Source organism: Acipenser ruthenus, chromosome 3 (genome assembly GCF_902713425.1).
Source record: "Acipenser ruthenus chromosome 3, fAciRut3.2 maternal haplotype, whole genome shotgun sequence".
Taxonomy (NCBI): domain Eukaryota; kingdom Metazoa; phylum Chordata; class Actinopteri; order Acipenseriformes; family Acipenseridae; genus Acipenser; species Acipenser ruthenus.
In genome coordinates, this window is record NC_081191.1 from 75,996,875 (window position 1) to 76,010,928 (window position 14,054).

Consider the following 14,054-nt stretch of genomic DNA (forward strand, 5'->3'; position numbering starts at 1 on the left):
ATATATATATATATATATATATATATATATATATATATATATATACATACGCTATATATATATATATATATATATATATATATTGCACCGTCAAACTATAATTTTTTTTAATGTTGGTTGATCCCTTATTCTGTTATTATTTTAGTTAATTTCTTCAAAATTATACGGAATTTAAAAAGGCAGGGTGGGAGCATACATATTTATGAACAAACCAATTGGCATGACATGAAACCTTTAAATATTTATTATTTATTTAGCAGACACCATTATCTAAGGCGACTTACAGAGACTAGGGTGTGTGAACTATGCATTAGCTGCAGAGTCACTTACAATTACGTCTCACCCGAAAGACGGAGCACAAGGAGGTTAAGTGACTTGCTCAGGGTCACACAATGAGTCAGTGGCTGAGGTGGGATTTGAACCGGGGACCTCCTGGTTACAAGCCCTTTTCTTTAACCACTGGACCACACAGCCTCCAATATAGTGGTACAGCTTGGTTGTGGTTGTATCCTTATAAATTTATAAGGTCATACAATGCAGAAATCGCTTTATAGGGGTGTGATTTGTTAGTTACCGAAATCTCAGGTTAATCGTACTGACGGCATATCAAATGCTTAGATGACAGATGGTTGCATTCTTGTAGAACTTGGGGATTTTAGTTGAGCACAATGTGGTTTCAATAGATACTTTCTGTTTTTAAATACAGGCCTTAGACCTACTTTGTGATAGTTTGAGATATTCAGTCTATTTTAAAACAGTAGGTAGGTGTTTATTTTTTAAATCGTTTTTGCTACCTACTTTCCAGGCAGGTAGCAAATCCTCACTACTGCCTTTAAAAAGTTGACTTCTAGCCCTGGTTATTACATCAAAACATTCTGAGTTATTGAAGTGCATTGTTTTCACATAAAGGAATACATTGTGCCAGTTTATTGAATCTCATATAATTTAATACAACACTGTGACATAACAAACCATTTTTTGTGAAATACTAACATTCCTGACATTCTACAGAAAGAAGATATATGAGAAGAAAATCACCCACAAAGATATTTTTATTTAGGTTTTTTTCCTGTTTTATGAGTATATTTATTGACTACATTGACATTTATTAATGCGATCAGCATATAATGTTTAACAATAGTTATTACATTCGCCATGGTTACTAACTATTAGTGTTGCACAGGATTCAGTGAAGAGTGCAAATCTAAAATGCTTTCCCCAATCAGCTTCAAGGGGTCTTTTTGTAAGTAATTTTTGTTAGAATAGTTATTAACCATAGCAAATAGACACAGAACATGCATGATGGGATATTGAACAGGTAAAAAATGCAATGCAGCTGATATAATGTATTCCTTTAACCACTGTATCACATGGCTGCTCTCCATCACTTATTTACTGATCTTACCCAAATTGTTTTTCACATAATTGGTGGGGTAGTGTGTCGTTAGCAGTGAATATAATTTCAAATATTTTATCTCCTGTTTCATTAATTGAAGATACAATTAGATAATCAACTCGGAGATGTATAAAATGAAGCTGTCCAGCCCAGGTATTGCAGATCACCATGGCTGAAAACCGGCGTTGATGTAGGATTATAGAGATCTGTGCCAGACACCTTCCACGTATGCACACGATGCTGTCTGGATTAGACGCAGTGGACGTTTTCACGTAAAATGCGGGTCTCTTGGCCACAAACCTGATTCTCCCAAGTTTTCCTCCCAAACGTACACACGCATCACTACTTCACGTGTCAATAACAGAACATGTAAACTCAGCCATTGTCTATTGACCAATTAATTATCTGATCTATTAATCAATTAATCACATCTGTTTGCTCGTGATATGAGATTGTATTGAAAGACAATTACAAGTAATACAAAGTATTAACATAATGATATTGTACCGGGCTGATCGTGAAATGAAACCCTTTCCAGACAGATGTTTGGGAAACCAATCCAGGTCACGTTTATTCTGGTCTCCCAGATCTACAGTAACTTGATTATTCCTTTTCCAATTTATACAAGCAGGAATGTGAACTGATATCCATGCAAGTTTGAAGTTGCCAAAGTAACAGGTGTGATTAATCGATTAAAACCTGTAATGGATAACCATTGAAAAATGCTTTCTAAGACCAGACTTTACTATAAACATTATCTGTGTATCAAGCCATTTTGTTGAGATCATATTTTGATGCTCAAAATGTTCTTATTTTAAGTCAACAAATCTTGTTTGTCGTGTTGCTCAATAGTCTTCCAAATATGGTTGAAAATCTTTAACAAGCCAAGAATAACGGTAATGCAGTCACTATTTTCCAACCTAATCCTCTTAAGTGTTTGGAAGAGTGTCATCCCTTCATCCAGTATATGTTTCCCCATCATATAATATTTCTTTTTAAATGCCCTCGGGCTCATTATGTTCCAAATGGATGATCAATGTCTTTACCTCTTTCTGGAAGTGTTTGCCAGCCAAAGAGAGAACAAATACATCGAAATGTCACATGTCTTATCAAAAGACAACATCATTTCCACTGTGCATTGTATTTCTTTCAGTTATTGTGGTTTGTACATCGTTGGACAAAACCTCTGTACAGCACGTATTGATGTTATTTGAAATGGGATCATCTTTCCTGTCTAATAACACAGTTGCAGTCCCAGTCTTGCAGCCTCACAGACTGTGAATCCACTAATGGCAGTGAGGGTTTATTTTGTTATTTTGACGTATTCTGCACACAAGCACATACGTTTTATGAACAGGGCTGTAGTAGAAAAACATTCTTGGGTCTTTTTATTTATTGACCAGTTATTTATTTTAAAAAAAGGGGGGTTCTAATAAAACTGTAAACATTATGTTGTCAGCACGATGGAGTCTACTGTACTACATAAACTACACGATTTGGGAATGGAGTTGAATATCATTATCGTTATCCAGTGTAACTTGTCTGAAATATATTTATAGCCCTGGTTTCTCTGTCATCTATACACAGAAATCTGTTTACCAGAGCTGATAGGCAAAGAGCACATCTCCTCGTAGTGCACTGTTCTGAGCAGGGGCCCTGCTTTTTTTTTTCTACAGAGGAAATTGTAACATATTTTACTTTTTGCAAGCAACCACATTTAATAGCCTTGACAACATAACCCACATATTACAAATCATACAAAATTTTTTATTTATCTTTTATTTTTTTGGGAACAGTGTAACATTTCCATTTCAAAAATTGAAATGCACTGATTCTGTTTTAAAGGTGTGTGTGTGTGTGTGTGTGTGTGTGTGTGTGTGTATATATATATATATATATATATATATATATATATATATATATATATATATACACACACATACCTTTAAAAAAGTTTTGTAAGTGTTGTCAGTTTTATAAATGATATGTGTACAGTTAGCACATTTCTAACAGTACAATGTAAATTTAAAAAGCACATAACTGTCTAGTTCTGGTATCAGGGTTCAGGGGACATGCAGTATGCATTAATATGTTTCCACGGCCACTACTGAGCTGGTTGAGAAAAGAGGAAGTTGGCCTGAAATATACTCTATATTTCTAATATTGGAGACTATTAGAAATGCATGCGTGGTTACAAGACTAACAGTGCTTTCATCAGTGACATGGTCCACATTACTTGCGATAATGTTTGTGTGCTACTGGTGTATTAGAAACATGATGTGTGTGGTGAAGTACAGTTGTAAAAATGTCTGCTGGTATTTATTGATTTTATTCTTAGTGAATTGCATTCTTTTTATAGTTTCATGCTATAGGCTCGACCAGTCGAAGTGCAAGCACCATCTAGTTTTCTTTAGCATTGCTGACAATGCTGTATATAGAAGGTGTTCGTTAGATGGTGCTGGCACTGGCACTTACTAACATAAAGACACTTTGATCTCGCCTATGTTACAGTACATGTCTACCACTGGAAACTAGAACTGAAGAGCAGCTTTTCAACTAAAATTAAAGTACCTCCGCTCACATTATTAAAAAAAAAATAAACATTTAAAAACATAATGTTTGATAAGAATATAATGAAATATTTGAATTCCGCATATCCCAGTCATGATAAGCAGCAATAATTCTGTTTGGGGGGGGACGAGACAATTGCATAAAATAACTGGTACTCCCATTTAAAGATAAATTGAAGGACAATATGAAGATATATATCTATAGAGAGAGAGAGAGAGATTTTTTTTTTCTTTTTCTTACAGATTGCTTTGTAAGCAGGACCCAGAGGGAAGGTGGAAGTGGAACAGAATTTTCTAGTTAAAAACTGTAACTGCTTACTTTCACAACTTGATAAGAACTGACTCTTAAATCCCTACAAATCAAACTACATAAAAATAAGGTCATATCATTTGTGTCTTAGTTGATGGTATCTCTATATGTTTAATTGTTTTTGTTGTTTTATACAGTATATTTCATTTTTTCAAATAGTTACTTAAACATCATATTTACCCTGTCCAGTATGTGGGGGAAAAAAAGTAATAGAGGCTGTGGTTACAAAAGTTCTTGTCGAGGCTGAAGTGTTATCTTGGTGCTCTACTACATTTTTACATTTGCGTGTAATATTTTGTCACATACGTGTTTAGTGTCATATCTGTGTGGTTTACATGCAGGTTGTACTTTCTACTGTATGTAAACAGACATCAGAAAATATTGATAGTAGGCACTGTGTTAATAATATTTAAAGATTACCCTGGGTTATGCTTAATAAAATGTGTCTTTTTATTCTGTATTTGGGTTTCTTTTAAATGTGTTGAATGTAATAATGGTGTTTAGTCAGTTTATAATATCAGTTAAATGAAGACATGTGTTGATATGAAAAAAATGTTTTACCATTATATTTTCTGCCTTTTGAGTCTTTCTTAGCTGACAAACAAGCATCACACCCCTTTTTTCGCTGTGGTTAGTCTTAGAATGCCCAGTCCAGCTTTTGAATGTACATACACTGACTGGCCAGAAAATCTAATGGCCTTAATCCTGGGAAGGACCACATATCTCTGTGCATTGTTTGTGTGGAAACAGGTATCTCTCATCCAGGTTTCTATGATTCAAGCTATTGTAGCATGTCTGTTACTAGTCATGATATGATGCATATGTCTGCAGGCTTCGTCTGTCGTGACAGTAGTTGTGCTTTCTGGTGGAGGTTTTCTGCAAACCTAGCCATGATGGACATGTTGGTCAATGATGAGCTGGTTGAGTGGGCCTCCCTATCATGTCCCCAGTGAGGTCACTGAGATCCTTTTGTATTCTCTTATTGATGCTGAATAATTGGTCGCATGGCTACCTAAATGGTATACCTTGCAGACTAGCTGTGGTTGATCTGTCTGACTTGGCGTTCTGATTGTTGGTACTGGTACTGAACAAGCCATGGGAATTAGAATGTTGCAATGAAAAAAATACCCATGGTTACATCAGGACACATTGAAAACTGTACAGAACTGGGCATCTGGGGTCCGTTTGGATACGCAAGTTAATTTTTTTGAAGATGGGAAGTTTTTGTGTGTGTGTGTGTGTGTTTGTATTTATTTTGGGTACAAAACAAAATCATTTTACATTTTTTCTTTTTAATCCTATTTTCATCACATGAATTGTACTGCAAATAGTGATATTATCGAGAAATGAAGTGGCAGTCTATACACTGTGACACACAGTCATTACAATGAAGTGTTGTCCATGATCTTTGCACACATGGTTCTGACAACCTTTGCAGATAAGCCTGATGAACGTGGGCAAAGATGACATCTTTTTTGTGAATCATGTTTGTTTTTGTAGAAACCCAACAGGTTTTCAGGAATCACTTTTTTTGTTTCAGTTTTTGGAAAAACTTTGAAGTTTCCGTTTATTGGGAAATATCTAAGAATAGTAAACTACTTGTCAGCAAAATGCATGTCGGAGAAAGCAGAAAATCTTAGACCCAATAAAGATTAATTCATAAAAAGTTTGAATTTTGATCCACAATCAAAACTTTCAGTAAGAACATTGCAGACATAGTTTTGACAAAGTCTTTGGAGTAAATTAAAAAAAGAATGGTAGCAAAAAATGTTGTGCTGGGGTCCAAAAGGACCCTGTGTGCCCTGATTAGGGTTAATTAAGCATGAACAGCGTCTGCACTCAACATTGACTAGTTAAACCACTACATGTGTGGACACATTCCAGGGAACTCTATGCCAGCCTGATAGAGTATCAGAAATGTGTGATCGGAACAGATGCCATATATGTATCTTTAAGTCCTACTTGTATTTTTACTTCGATCTCAAGAAATCCAGTCGTGACAAAACTTTTATTAAGACATTCTTTTATCCAAAAGTATAAAACACAAAGCTGCACATACTGTTGCGGCCTGCTTTACGCATTCCTGTTCCTCTTCCATCTTGGAGAGCCACCATCACACCCCACTCACACGAGACTGCCTGCGAGGTTGCGTCATTCAAAGGCTTAAGTGACGCTTCTTAAAGTGACAGTGCTCTATTTCTACCAACTGTAATTATACAGACAGTAAATAATTAGAATAGAAATACATTTATGTACTCGACATTACCCTCGGCTATGGAAAATGAGTACCACATGAACAAATATTAAAAAGTGAATGCATTTCTTTTTGTTTTTGAAAAAAAATGCTAATTCAAACAATACCTAGTGTATCACACACCATTTCTGAGGCAACGGATGGCTGTTCTCACAGTGGCGGCCAGTTACAGCAAGAATGGGGAAGGGAGGGGAACCAGATAATGTGAAGCCTGGCCAGGGCAACAAACTAACGCAATTGTTAACAGGTAAATAACATTTCAAACAAAAATACTGAAACTCAGCTATAAGACTTACAGTAAAGCTATGTCATATAAAACACATTTAACATTTTAAATCAGGTTTACACTTTTCATACCATTGTGTATTCAAAATTTTGTTGTTTACTTTTATTTACCACATTTTACAACATTTTCGTTACTTTGTTTTACTGTTATAAACCTTTAGGTCTAGGAAATCCTACTTTTGCTATCAGTGGGAATTTGGTTATGTATAGAACAAACTAGTTCCTGGCAAGAAGGAGTCAAGTCCTCAAAAGTAACCCAACAGGGTTAAGTCAACCCACTTAACCCTTTTTGGTCCTATGTTGGACCAGGTCCGACATTACAATTTTCCCTTTCCTGTCAGACATCAAAAAGACGTAAAGCACATGTCTAGTCATTTTTTCTCCAGAAAAAGCCAGGAAAACTATTCAATGGCCGAGTGAGACCGATAAGAGCCGAGAGAAGCCGAAAGAAAAAAAAGTGGCGGATCTGAGCAATACACATAGCCCCGACACCACAGAGATAACACAGACATAAACAAACAAGATAGCTGCATCCAACGCTCAATGAATATCATAGACATTTGCAGAGCTTTTTGAGATGTTACAGTAATAAAATAATGAATTGGATCACATTATTGAGGAGTTTGGTGATAAAAACGAGTGATCAGGAGATGATTTATCAGTATGTACGACTATGAAGAGCTATGTGAAAAATACAGCGAACAAGGGATGGGGCGGGGCTGGAGATGCAGTACTGAGTGTTCTGTTGATATGCAGTGCCTTTTAAACCTGTTTTACTGTGAAAAAATACTTTTAAACAGCGCGTCTAAAATAAACTGCGCGTGTGAAAATAAATTGGATCTGACGCACCTGAGACGCACTGAATAAATGAACTCTGTAAGTCCAAGTTCCTTAAACATGTTTCTTTCGCAGAATCTTTTCAACTGAGTAGACATTGTCCATACAAGAAGACAGTTCCTGGAAGAGTTTGTAGGTCCTTTGGTTTGAGTTCCAGGTGAGTCAGGCAAAGAAGATGCTGGATATCTTCTGGCTGTAAGTCACAGAAATTGTCAGATGGTAACTCAGTCTCTGAAAGAATAGCAGGTTCAATGACAGTAGCATTGTTGGGAGGACTAGGGTCATCTGGTCCATCCATTCCTATGTACCCATGCTTTAATCTGTTGATGTGTGCCTTGTTGTGCACCAGTTTACCATCAAACTTGCGTCGAAGGCGGACGGGAATGGGAGACACTTTCTCATTGATAGAGAAAGGCCCAGTCCATGGACAAAGCAATTTTCGCATTGATCCTGGTACTAAAACTGGGTGATAGCAGGACACAGTGTCACCAACACAGAAAATGGTTTCATGTGACTTTGCAGCTGACATTTTCTGCATTGCTTCTTTCTTCTGTTCCAAATTCCTGATTGCAGGAAGAGTACAATGAATATTTTTTTCTTTTAAAAACTTTCTTAAATTCAGTTTTGATGTGTTCTGGGCGTTTTGCCAAATGGAAGAGATAAGGAGTTTAGTTTATGTGTTTTAAATATATATGTACTAACTTTTGCAAGTCTGTAATCAGGACTGGAAGAGGGAGTGAAACTTGCTTGGAAACCATAGCTACATTGATGGGGAAGGCACTCCTTAGGTCCAGGTACAGTGGAAGCAGCTAATGGGGTATGCTTTGTAAGCAATGAAATGTTATAAGTTTGAAGAAAAAGTTAACTTCAAGGACAGCTGAGTCTGTCTTGGTTTTAGTGATTATATACAGTCGGTTAAGACCTATGGGTTTTAATTTGGTTTTGAGAAAATAAATTTTAAAAAAATTCAAGTCTGGGTGATGTATTAATTATAACAGAGATAGCTGCTTGTAATGAGACAAAGAAAAACTCATATTTCAATAGAGACCTTGAGAATGAATAGCCGTAAAGGTCAAACAGGTCATTGGATCGAGAAGCAAGCACCTTTTTCTCTGTTACAAACTGCTGCATGAGGTATGCGTTCCCAGATAATAATAATAATAATAATAATAATAATAATAATAATAATAATAATAATAATAATAATAATAATAATAATAATAATACATTAAAAAAATATATAATAAAATAAATAAACAAGGACCCAGAGCATGAGCATTGGAATTTGCTGTGCAGGTTCCTTATGCCCCAGCAAAATGACCAAGTCATTATAAATGTTCCCTGGAATGAATAGAAAGTATAGGGGCGTGTGTACAAGGTCAGAATTGACTATTGCCAGTGTGAGAATTACAGTCTGGCCTCTACCACATATTCTGGATCTGGTACTGATTCTATCACAAGAGCCAGAGGGGGAAATGTCACGAATGACACTAAAACCCATCTTCCCTTGTACAAGGTGTGAGCACCTTTTTTGATTGAAAGATGCATGCGGCAGAGATATTTAAAAAAATAGCCTTGGCAGGTTAACAGGGTGTCTGAAACCTGCTTGCACAGGGGATTTTTTAGAAACAGAGAGAGGTCAGGCTTAGTCCAAGCAAGGTACAGTCAATATGAGACTATTATATTTAACATGTTCATTATAGCCTGAATCTAAATGAAAATAATTGGATCAACAATTGCAGACTCAGAGGTTTGTCATGAACCTTTTAACAGTCTTTATCCAATATTATTTTGTTGACACACATCTATACATGAAGCAAATCCAACCTATTGAAGGAAATTATATTTTAAACCCGGGTTGGAATGATTAAACAGAGTGGGTGTTGTATATTGGAAAACATATCTCTATATGTATTCCCTATATTTATATATATATATATATATATATATATATATATATATATATATATATATATATACAGACGTGCTCAAATTTGTTGGTACCCTTACAGCTCATTGAAATAATGCTTCATTCCTCCTGAAAAGTGATGAAATTAAAAGCTATTTTATCATGTATACTTGCATGCCTTTGGTATGTCATAGAATAAAGCAAAGATGCTGTGAAAGGAGATGAATTATTGCTTATTCTACAAAGATATTTTAAAATGGCCTGGACACATTTGTTGGTACCCCTTAGAAAAGATAATAAATAATTGGATTATAGTGATATTTCAAACGAATTAGTTTCTTTAATTAGTATCACACATGTCACCACTCTTGTAATCAGTTATTCAGCCTATTTAAATGGAGAAAAGTAGTCAGTGTGCTGTTTGGTATCATTGTGTGCACCACACTGAACATGGACCAGAGAACGCAAAGGAGAGAGTTGTCTGAGGAGATCAGAAAGAAAATAATAGACAAGCATAGTAAAGGTAAAGGCTACAAGACCATCTCCAAGCAGCTTGATGTTCCTGTGACAACAGTTGCAAATATTATTAAGAAGTTTAAGGTCCATGGAACTGTAGCCAACCTCCCTGGGCGCGGCCGCAAGAGGAAAATCGACCCCAGATTGAACAGTAGGATAGTGAGAATGGTAGAAAAAGAACCAAGTATAACTGCCAAAGAGATACAAGCTGAACTCCAAGGTGAAGGTATGTCCGTTTCTGATCGCACCATCCGTCGCTTTTTAAGCGAAAGTGGGCTCCATGGATGAAGACCCAGGAGGACTCCACTTTTGAAAGAAAAACATAAAAAAGCCAGACTGGAATTTGCTAAAATGCATATTGACAAGCCACAATCCTTCTGGGAGAATGTCCTTTGGACAGATGAGTCAAAACTGGAGCTTTTTGGCAAGTCACATCAGCTCTATGTTCACAGACGAAAAAATGAAGCTTTCAAAGAAAAGAACACCATACCTACAGTGAAACATGGAGGAGGCTCGGTTATGTTTTTGGGCTGCTTTGCTGCGCCTGGCACAGGGTGCCTTGAATCTGTGCAGGGCACAATGAAATCTCAAGACTATCAAGGCATTCTGGAGTGAAACGTATTGCCCAGTGTCAGAAAGCTGTCTCAGTCGCAGGTCATGGGTCCTCCAACAGGATAATGACCCAAAACACACAGCTAAAAGCACCCAAGAATGGATAAGAACAAAACATTGGACTATTCTGAAGTGGCCTTCTATGAGTCCTGATCTGAATCCTATCGAACATCTATGGAAAGAGCTGAAACTTGCAGTCTGGAGAAGGCACCCATCAAACCTGAGACAGCTGGAGCAGTTTGCTCAGGAAGAGTGGGCCAAACTACCTGTTAACAGGTGCAGAAGTCTCATTGAGAGTTACAGAAAACGTTTGATTGCAGTGATTGCCTCTAAAGGTTGTGCAACAAAATATTAGGTTAGCGGTCCCATCATTTTTGTCCATGCCATTTTCATTTGTTTTATTATTTACAATATTATGTTGAATAAAAAAGCTCACAGGTTCACCAGCAGGAGGCGTTCATGGCGGGCTAGGAACGAGCCCACAGGTGTTGCAGATAACACAATGATAGACCTGTGGTCAGCGTACTTGCCTGCCATGACGTCAAGTAGTTAACGGGTAAACAAGCTGCAGGTGTGGTTAGGTAGGGGATCAAAGTTGTACCATGGTTAATTTTCATTAGCCTTAATTGAACTGTTTATTTTCTTTACATCTCATCTCGCAACCAGGATGGTATTTTCTTTTGTGAAGCAAGTTTATTTCTTTTACTTTTGTGAAGTTTAATAAACAAACTTGGATTATATTGGAAACTACTGTCTGCTTCGTCTGTGTGCACCCACACGCCCACAATGTGTGTTTGTGTGTGTGTATATATATGGAGTCTGAGTTTGCAGGTTGAAATCAGAGTCGGATGCTTTGCTCTGCTGATGCCTTGAAATCCTGCTATGTGAAGCTCTGCTGGAAGGTGCTGCTGATGTTAAATCCACTGCTGTGCCCGGGGTGGGGGTGGGTACCGCAGAGCAGCTGGCGAGCTGGCCTCTGGCCTCTGGGAGCGGCACGGCGGCGCTTAGCAGGTGGAAAGATGGGCTCTGCATCCTGGATGTTGCAGAGCAACAAAAATAAAGTGTCATGATCAGCATTGGGGTGGGATTTAGGCCCCAGAGTCGAAGAGCGCCTTCAGCATCCTTGCAACCAGCCAGTCTTTGAAAAGCAGCTGTTTTTGCGCTGGAACCGGTGCTTGCCTGGGGCTCTTCCGCCTTGGTCGGGAGGACGCTGAGCCATGGCTTGGTGGTAATGGCAGAGGATATGATACGAGCCTGGCGCAAAGTTGTTTGCTGGAGATAACTGCCCAGGCTGTATATCCTCAGATTCAATTGAAGAAAGATCAGAATCCATTGTAGTAATTCTTCAGAGATGTTATTCTGGTATAGGAGATGTTATTTCCGCTTATTTAATGTAATAATAGCTCAGCCTGTCAAACGGTGAATCAGTTGCCGAGTGCTTTGAAAAAAGAAAACAAACGCAAGACAAAGTCCAGAAATAAGAGTATACTATATATTGGTGAATATAGATTGACAGATATTTTTGCCAAAGAGAAGCTCCCGCTCTGCCCACCGGAGACCGTCGTATCGGCAGGGCGTAAGGACTCAGGTTACAAGACCAAGCTCGGGAGCGGAGGCGGAACCTTGCTACCCAGAACTACGCATGGCTGACCTCATCCAGAGTACTCGAGAGGACTGGATTGAGACAGGACTGAGTTAGGAAATGGAGATCGTAGTGAGAGAGGGGCTCTCTCCAACGCCCCCCAAATTTCGACTGAAGGCTGACATCTACGTAAATTTAAAGCAACATTGTCTGTGTTGATGATTATATATGATAAGTGTATTGGTTTGGTTATCACACAAACAAACAAAAAAAAAGCCTTGCATGTTTTTTGCCCCGACCCAAGTGTAAAACTAAAAATTATCTGACAGCATATGGACAATCCGTGTTTTCTGCAGCAAACAATTTCCTAGGGTCCCTGTTCATGACGAGAAAGAGTTTAACTGAGTGCATCCTTTAAACATGTTTGATTGGTCTCGCAGCAGTATGGGTAAAAATAGACTGCATGGCCTTGCCCTGCTATATGTCCACAGAGACATGTCCCAGGAGGAAGTGTTACAGCGTTTCGATAGATCAGGCCATAGGATTGGCAAACTCTATTTAAAGTAAAGTCTTCTAAATCAGTGTTTTTAATCGTGGCATCATACAGTCTCAGCAGTCTGATCAGTCTTAGCACTAGTATCAGCAATCTTACCAGTCACAGCAGTAGCAGCTCCAGTCCCAGCAATGGCAGCACCAGTCTTACCAGTCCCAGCAGTAGCAGCACTAGTCCCAGCAGTGTCAGCACCAGTTCCAGCAGTAGCAGCACCAGTGTTACCAGGCCCAGCAGTAGCAGCACTACTCCCAGCAGTGTCAGCACCAGTTCCAGCAGTAGCAGCACCAGTCTCACCAGTTCCAGTTATAGCATCAGTGTCACCAGTCTCAGCATTACCTTCAGTAGCAGTGAACCAAATGCATGTCTCAATGAAGGTGTAAACCCATCTACTTGTTCAACAGTGTAAATGCAGAACGATCCTTCTAATCTTTTAACGTGCATCTATCTTGTAATACCAATACCACAGCTGTGTTTATATAGACATTCACGAAAAGGATCTTGTAAAATTCTCAATTTACAACCACAACATTTATTGAAAAAATCTAAATTTCAGTGTTCAGATTTTTTTTTTGTTGTTGTTGTTGTTTATATCGGAAAAGGTATACATGTCAAAATGTAAATGTAAGCATATTCCTGTTACGGTTGTGTTATAAATGGTACTGTTATTTTTATTTTATTTTTTTTTACTTTTGACTAGAAGCATGTGTTAAAAGAAAACACATTAAATACATTACATATATGTTTACTTTGTACAAATACTAAAATATTACAATATATTACATTAATACGTTTTGCATCACCTAAAATTTTAGGAATAAGACATATTTAATAAATAAATAAATAACTATATGAACATAATTTATATATTTTATTTAACATAATCAAAGAAACTACAGAATGATTTCATAGAAGTCTACTGGAAGCCATAACAGTGGTACAGTATTTCATGTCACATATATATTTTTTTTTTTTTGGTCAGTTTTTTGTTAAGTATGTGGAACTACACAGCGTTTTATAATTAAAAACATCAACGTAACAATATTCAGCAGTTTCCATTCGACTTTATTAAGCAAAAATATTTACCGTAATTCTAGGATGATGTAATATTTTTTGGCCATAATAGCTATACACATAAAAAGTACCCATGTACCGAATTCCACGCTTTAATCACCAATAAAATCCTGGACTACAAATGCAAGTTTCCGTCATGCGTCACACAGACTGATTTAC

General features: G+C 37.4%; 1 protein-coding gene across 1 annotated transcript in view; it reads left to right on the forward strand.

Moving 5' to 3' along the window:
• Nucleotides 1-14,054, forward strand: part of LOC117394326 (tyrosine-protein kinase Lyn-like) — a 62,223-nt gene that overhangs the window by 13,680 nt on the left and 34,489 nt on the right. The gene's annotated exons all lie outside the window — the stretch shown is intronic.